The sequence below is a fragment of the Balaenoptera borealis genome (genome assembly GCF_965194805.1).
Source record: "Balaenoptera borealis genome assembly, chromosome: 12".
NCBI lineage: Eukaryota > Metazoa > Chordata > Mammalia > Artiodactyla > Balaenopteridae > Balaenoptera > Balaenoptera borealis.
In genome coordinates this window covers 101,973,380-101,979,379 of record NC_138869.1, presented here as the reverse complement: position 1 = coordinate 101,979,379, position 6,000 = coordinate 101,973,380, and the positions used below count along the sequence as shown (strand labels likewise).

The 6,000-nt window shown below is 40.4% G+C and overlaps 1 long non-coding RNA gene across 1 annotated transcript in view; it reads left to right on the top strand.

Annotated features, from left to right (window-relative positions):
* The first annotated feature begins 2,757 nt into the window (after positions 1-2,757).
* Positions 2,758-6,000, top strand: part of LOC309608226 — an 85,091-nt gene continuing 81,848 nt past the window's right edge. The window contains exon 1 of the long non-coding RNA XR_014232747.1: positions 2,758-2,869. This is a non-coding gene — a long non-coding RNA (uncharacterized lncRNA). The remainder of the gene's footprint in view (positions 2,870-6,000) is intronic.

Genomic DNA, 6,000 nt, shown 5'->3' with positions numbered 1-6,000 from the left:
AAAAAAATAAAGAATAAAAAATTTAAAAAAACTGAAGAAGTCCTTTTACATGCTTGCTTTAGGATGATCGTTTATTTGACATTCAAGAATTACTTATCATCATTTACTCTGTGCCAGGTGCAGCTGTGGGCCTTGGGAGATAAAAAAAGGATAAAAATAGTTGTGGTCCCCTGTCCTCATGGGGCTCACAGTTTAACGAGAGAAGGAGACAGACAATGAAGAAGTAAACAAACAAATAAATAAACAAGTAAATAAAATAAATCAGTCACTGCTTGTGATTCTGCTTTGAAGGACAGAAAAGGGTACAGTCCTAGAGAAAAGGGTGGGGGGATTCAAGGGATCCACTTTAGATGAGGAGCTTAAGGAAGGAGACTTTGAGGAGGTAACTTTTAAGCTGATACTTGAAAGATAAGGAAGAGCGTTCCAGCAGGCGGAACAGCAGATGTGAAGGCCTCCAGGCAGAAGAGAGTTTGGCCTGTTACAGGAACCCAGTGAGGTCCTCGTGTCTAGAACACAGTGAGTGAGGGGGAGAGTGGCACAGTATGAGGTTGAGGAGGCTGGCAGGGCAAGATCACATGAGGCCTTGCAAGCCAAAGTAAGGCATTATTTTATTCTAGGGATGATGGAAGTCATCATAGATGTCTAAGCCAGAAAAGAGGTGGTTTGCTTTGTGTGACTTGTACTCTCTTAGCTCAGGTGAAGCAGTCAGTAGATGGAAATACAGGAGGCAGGAGGAGACAGAGACAAGAGTCATGGGTGATGGAGAGAGAAGCGCCTTGGATATATTTGGTCCACAAGGATTCTTGAGACCTTAGTGGTCATAGAAAACTCTTTGTAGATCTAGTGGTGCTTGACAACCATTGTTCAGGTGATGAAGGGACTACGCATTCAGCAAACATTTGTTGGACGTCCACCCAGGTGGGCCACATGGCGGCCATACAAAGATGAATAAGACCAAGAGCTCTCCGGCTAGTCAAGGATGCCGGCAAAGACGCAGAAGACATTCAGAGAACCTGGTAAGAGCTCTGACAGGGGTCATCCCGCAGGAGGAGGAGGACACAGAAGGTTGAGCCCCTTCTCTGGGCAGGTAGCAGGGAAAGTCTTGTACACCAAAGAGATGGTGCCTGAGCAGACTGCTTGAGGAGCCAGGAGGATGTGCCCCAAGTGGAGAGACAATGCAGGCAACAGAGATGTGTGAGCAGGGCCTGTGTGGGCCGCCATGCTGGTGAGTGTGGCCAGAGCACTGGGTCCCTGTGGGGAGGGACAGTGAAGGATCTATGTGCCACTAAGAGGTGAGGGAAAGACTAAGACGGATGTCTTTAGAAAGAAGTGTGAAGAACAGTTTGCAAAGAGAATAAAGACAGAGGTAGACTCTGATGCAATAGCCCAGGCAACAATAATAAGTCAATCTGAGGCAAGATTATGATATTCATAATAAGAGTGCGTTAAAGCCTTTTATTGTATTACCTAGACCACCAGGTGCAACACCCAACACGTGGCATTTTAAAAATCTTTGTTAAACTGTATCAAGTAAATATAATTGTGTATGCTAATACACAAAATGTCCAGTTCTAGATTCAGCAAAAGATAGTATACCTCCACAGAGAGGCAAAGAGCTAGATGCTATTTTTACATATTTATGAGGTCCAAACAGGTTAATGTATATTCTTGACATCACAGATTTATTTCTATGTTAATTCACTTTCAGAAAGCATGTATAACCATAATATACATGGTGAGAAAGTAATTTTATTCATATGTTTGGACATAAAAAATATCATTATGCAGTCTAATAATCCCAGTTGACAGTCCGAATCATTTTTTTAAAAAAGAAAACAGATGTATTAAGAAAGAATTCAAGAAAAGCAACAACCAAGCCCTGATCTGGCTCCTCTGTTTTGCCGGGTGGCACTGATTTATACCAGCAAGTACAGTCATTTGCGAGTTCATTTCGTGATCAATGCCTGGCCGAGTTTGCCTTTACACATTATGAAAAGTCATCTCAGCATTTGCATTTGTGTAAGCAGGCCTGCTAAAGAACTCTGCCTATGCTTTTCAGGCAACTGGGAAAGCAGTTCATCTTTTTTTTTTTTCCCCTGTTTTATTTACATACTGAATTTTTTTTTACCCTATGATGACAGCACAGGTATTGATCTCTGGAGAGACACCGAAGTTCTACTATACACCATTTCAAAAGCTTAAATGAGGTTATTTTAGATGTCGGTGCAAATCTCTTCCAAAAATAAGAAAGGACAATTTTATTCTGTTTGGATAACCTTGACATTTTTCTGAAGAGATTTAACCTAGAAGGCGTGAAAGTCAATCAGGGAATGCTGGTCCTCACTCTCTTCGCCAAGATTGGGGCCCCAAGCTCAGGCCACCTCCAGCCAGCCAGCTGTGGGTAAATCCTGTGTGCTCGGGCCGAGCTGAGCACCCACACTTCCCTCCACCCACGATGGACAGAGAGAGAAAACGGCTCCATTCTTTGGGACCACAGATCATTGAGAGAACTGCGTAAGATGGCTTTTTTCCTTCCTTTTTTCGCCCTCGCTTCTCTTTACACTTGAAGTTCAGACGAGTGACACATCGCTGGCTTTCCACGCAGCCCCTCAGCGGCCCCTCCTTCTGGATAAGCCTCAGCCTCCTGGCTGGCCTGCCGGGGAAACTGGTTCGACACACCCAGGGGAAAAATGACAGCTTTTCACAGCGAGCTGCTCGGCTCATAAATAGCACGGGGAAGCGTCCTCACAGGTCCCAACCTGCCTCTTTCAAAACGTCGGTGCAGCCAGCCTGGTAGACATCTTCAGGGAACAGCGGCAACTCTTTCCAGAACTTTCTGGGAAGTGTTTACCACCGAAACAGATCACAGGTGACATTTTACCATTCTGAGGCCTGCAAGTGCATGACAGCTCGCCTTCCTGCTGAAGGCTGGGGGGTTCCTTCTTCTTTCTGTATGACCCTGGGGGGCAGGGAAAGGGAGGGAAGGACAGAGTTGAACAGGAGGGAAGTTAGCTTCGTAAAGAATGAGGTGCCAAATCCCTGGCAAAAGGCCTATTTTTTTATGCCTTGAGGTAAGAAAGCCAAGTGCTTTTCCTGGAACTTGCTCTACACTTCACACCCCTTTTTGCAAATTTCTGCTATATATGCTGAGCTGTGTGAGCTTCTGGACAGGAGTGACAAAGTAAGTACACACGAGATATAATTTAGTTATAAGCGCTGGAAGAAGTTAAATTCATTCAGGGTTTATTTAACTGCGGTGGTGTTCATGGAAAGCTCATGGCATCCCAGCAAAACACCCCCAAATGCACATTTAAATTCTTTTAAGGCCATATTTAAACCTGGAAGATACAAGAGACTTGCTAATCGCATCATTATACGGGCTTTAAAAACTAATTTCTTTTTCAATTTTTGAATTTTATTTTATTTATTTTTTATACAGCAGGTTCTTATTAGTCATCCATTTTATACACATCAGTGTATACATGTCAATCCCAATCGCCCAATTCATCACACCACCACCCCCATCCCCCTGCCCCTTTGCCCCCTTGGTGTCCATATGTTTGTTCTCTACATCTGTGTCTCAGTTTCTGCCCTGCAAACTGGTTCATCTGTACCATTTTTCTAGGTTCCACATATATGCGTTAATATACGATATTTGTTTTTCTCTTTCTGACTTACTTCACTCTGTATGACAGTCTCTAGGTCCATCCACGTCCCTACAAATGACCCAATTTCGTTCCTTTTTATGGCTGAGTAATATTCCATTGTGTATATGTACCACATCTTCTTTATCCATTTGCCTGTCGGTGTGCATTTAGGTTGCTTCCATGACCTGGCTATTGTAAATAGTGCTGCAATGAACACTGGGGTGCATGTGTCTTTTTGAATTATGGTTTTCTCTGGGTACATGCCCAGTAGTGGGATTGCTGGATCATATGGTAATTCTATTTTTAGTTTTTTAAGGAACCTCCATACTGTTCTCCATAGAATGTATCAATTTACATTCCCACCAACACTGCAAGAGGGTTCCCTTTTCTCCACACCCTTTCCAGCATTTGTTGTTTGTAGATTTTCTGATGATGCCCATTCTAACTGGTGTGAGGTGATACCTCATTGTAGTTTTGATTTGCATTTCTCTAATAATTAGTGATGTTGAGCAGCTTTTCATGTGCCTCTTGGCCATCTGTATGTCTTCTTTGGAGAAATGTCTATTTAGGTCTTCTGCCCATTTTTGGATTGGGCTGTTTGTTTTTTTATATTGAGCTGTTTATATATTTTGGAGATTAATCCTTTGTCTGTTGATTCGTTTGCAAATATTTTCTCCCATTCTGAGGGTTGTCTTTTCATCTTGTTTGTAGTTTCCTTTGCTGTGCAAAAGCTTTTAAGTTTCATTAGGTCCCATTTGTTTATTTTTGTTTTTATTTCCATTTCTCTGGGAGGTGGGTCAAAAACAATCTTGCTGTGATTTATGTCATAGAGTTGTCTGCCTATGTTTTCCTCTAAGAGTTTTATAGTGTCTGCCCTTACATTTAGGTCTTTAATCCATTTTGAGTTTATTTTTGTGTATGGTGTTAGGGAGTGTTCTAATTCCATTCTTCTACATGTAGCTGTCCAGTTTTCCCAACAGCATTTATTGAAGAGGCTGTCTTTTCTCCATTATATATCCTTGCCTCCTTTGTCATAGATTAGTTGACTATAGGTGTGTGAGTTTATCTCTGGGCTTTCTGTCCTGTTCCATTGATCTATATTTCTGTTTTTGTGTCAGTACCATATTGTCTTGATTACTGTAGGTTTGTAGTATAGTGTGAAGTCAGGGAGTCTGATTCCTCCAGCTCTGTTTTTTTTTCCTCAAGACTGCTTTGGCTATACAGGGTCTCTTGTGGCTCCATACAAATTTTAAGATTTTTTGTTCTAGTTCTGTAAAAAATGCCACTGGTAATTTGATAGGGATTGCATTGAATCTGTAGATTGCTTTGGGTAGTATAGTCATTTTCACAATATTGATTCTTCCAATACAAGAGCATGGTATATCTATCTCTCCATCTGTTTGTGTCATCTTTGATTTCTTTCATCAGTGTCTTATAGTTTTCTGAGTACAGGTTTTTACTTCCTTAGGTAGGTTTATTCTTAGATTTATTCCTTCCTCCGAAATTTTTTGGAAGAGTTTGAGAAGGATGGTGTTAGCTCTTCTCTAAATGTTTGATAGAATTCACCTGTGAAGCCATCTGGTCCTGGACTTTTGTTTGTTGGAAGATTTTTAATCACAGTTTCAATTTCATTACTTGTGATTGGTCTGTTCATATTTTCTGTTTCTTCCTGGTTCAGTCTTGGAAGGTTATACCTTTCTAAGAATTTGTCCATTTCTTCCAGGTTGTCCATTTTATTGGCGTAGAGTTGCTTGTAATATTCTCTTAGGATGCTTTGTATTTCTGCAGTGTCCATTGTAACGTCTCCTTTTTCATTTCTAATTTTATTGATTTGAGTCCTCTCCCTCTTTTTCTTGATGAGTCTAGCTAAAGGTTTATCAATTTTGTTTATCTTCTCAAAGAACCAGCTTTTAGTTTTATTGATCTTTGCTATTGTTTTCTTTGTTTCTATTTCATTTATTTCTGCTCTGATCTTTATGATTTCTTCTATTAACTTTGGGTTTTGTTTGTTCTTCTTTCTCTAGTTCCTTTAGGTGTAAGGTTACATTGTTTATTTGAGATTTTTCTTGTTTCTTGAGGTAGGCTTGTATTGCTATAAACTTCCCTCTTAGAACTGCTTTAACTGCATCCCATAGTTTTTGGATCATCGTGTTTTCATTGTAATTTGTCTCTAGATTTTTTTAATTTCCTCTTTGATTTCTTCAGTGGTCTCTTGGTTATTTAGTAATGTATTGTTTAGCCTCCATGTGTTTATGTTTTTTACATTTTTTTTTTCCTATAATTGATTTCTAATCTCATAGCATTGTGGTCAGAAAAGATGTTTGATATGATTTCAATTTTCTTAAATTTACCA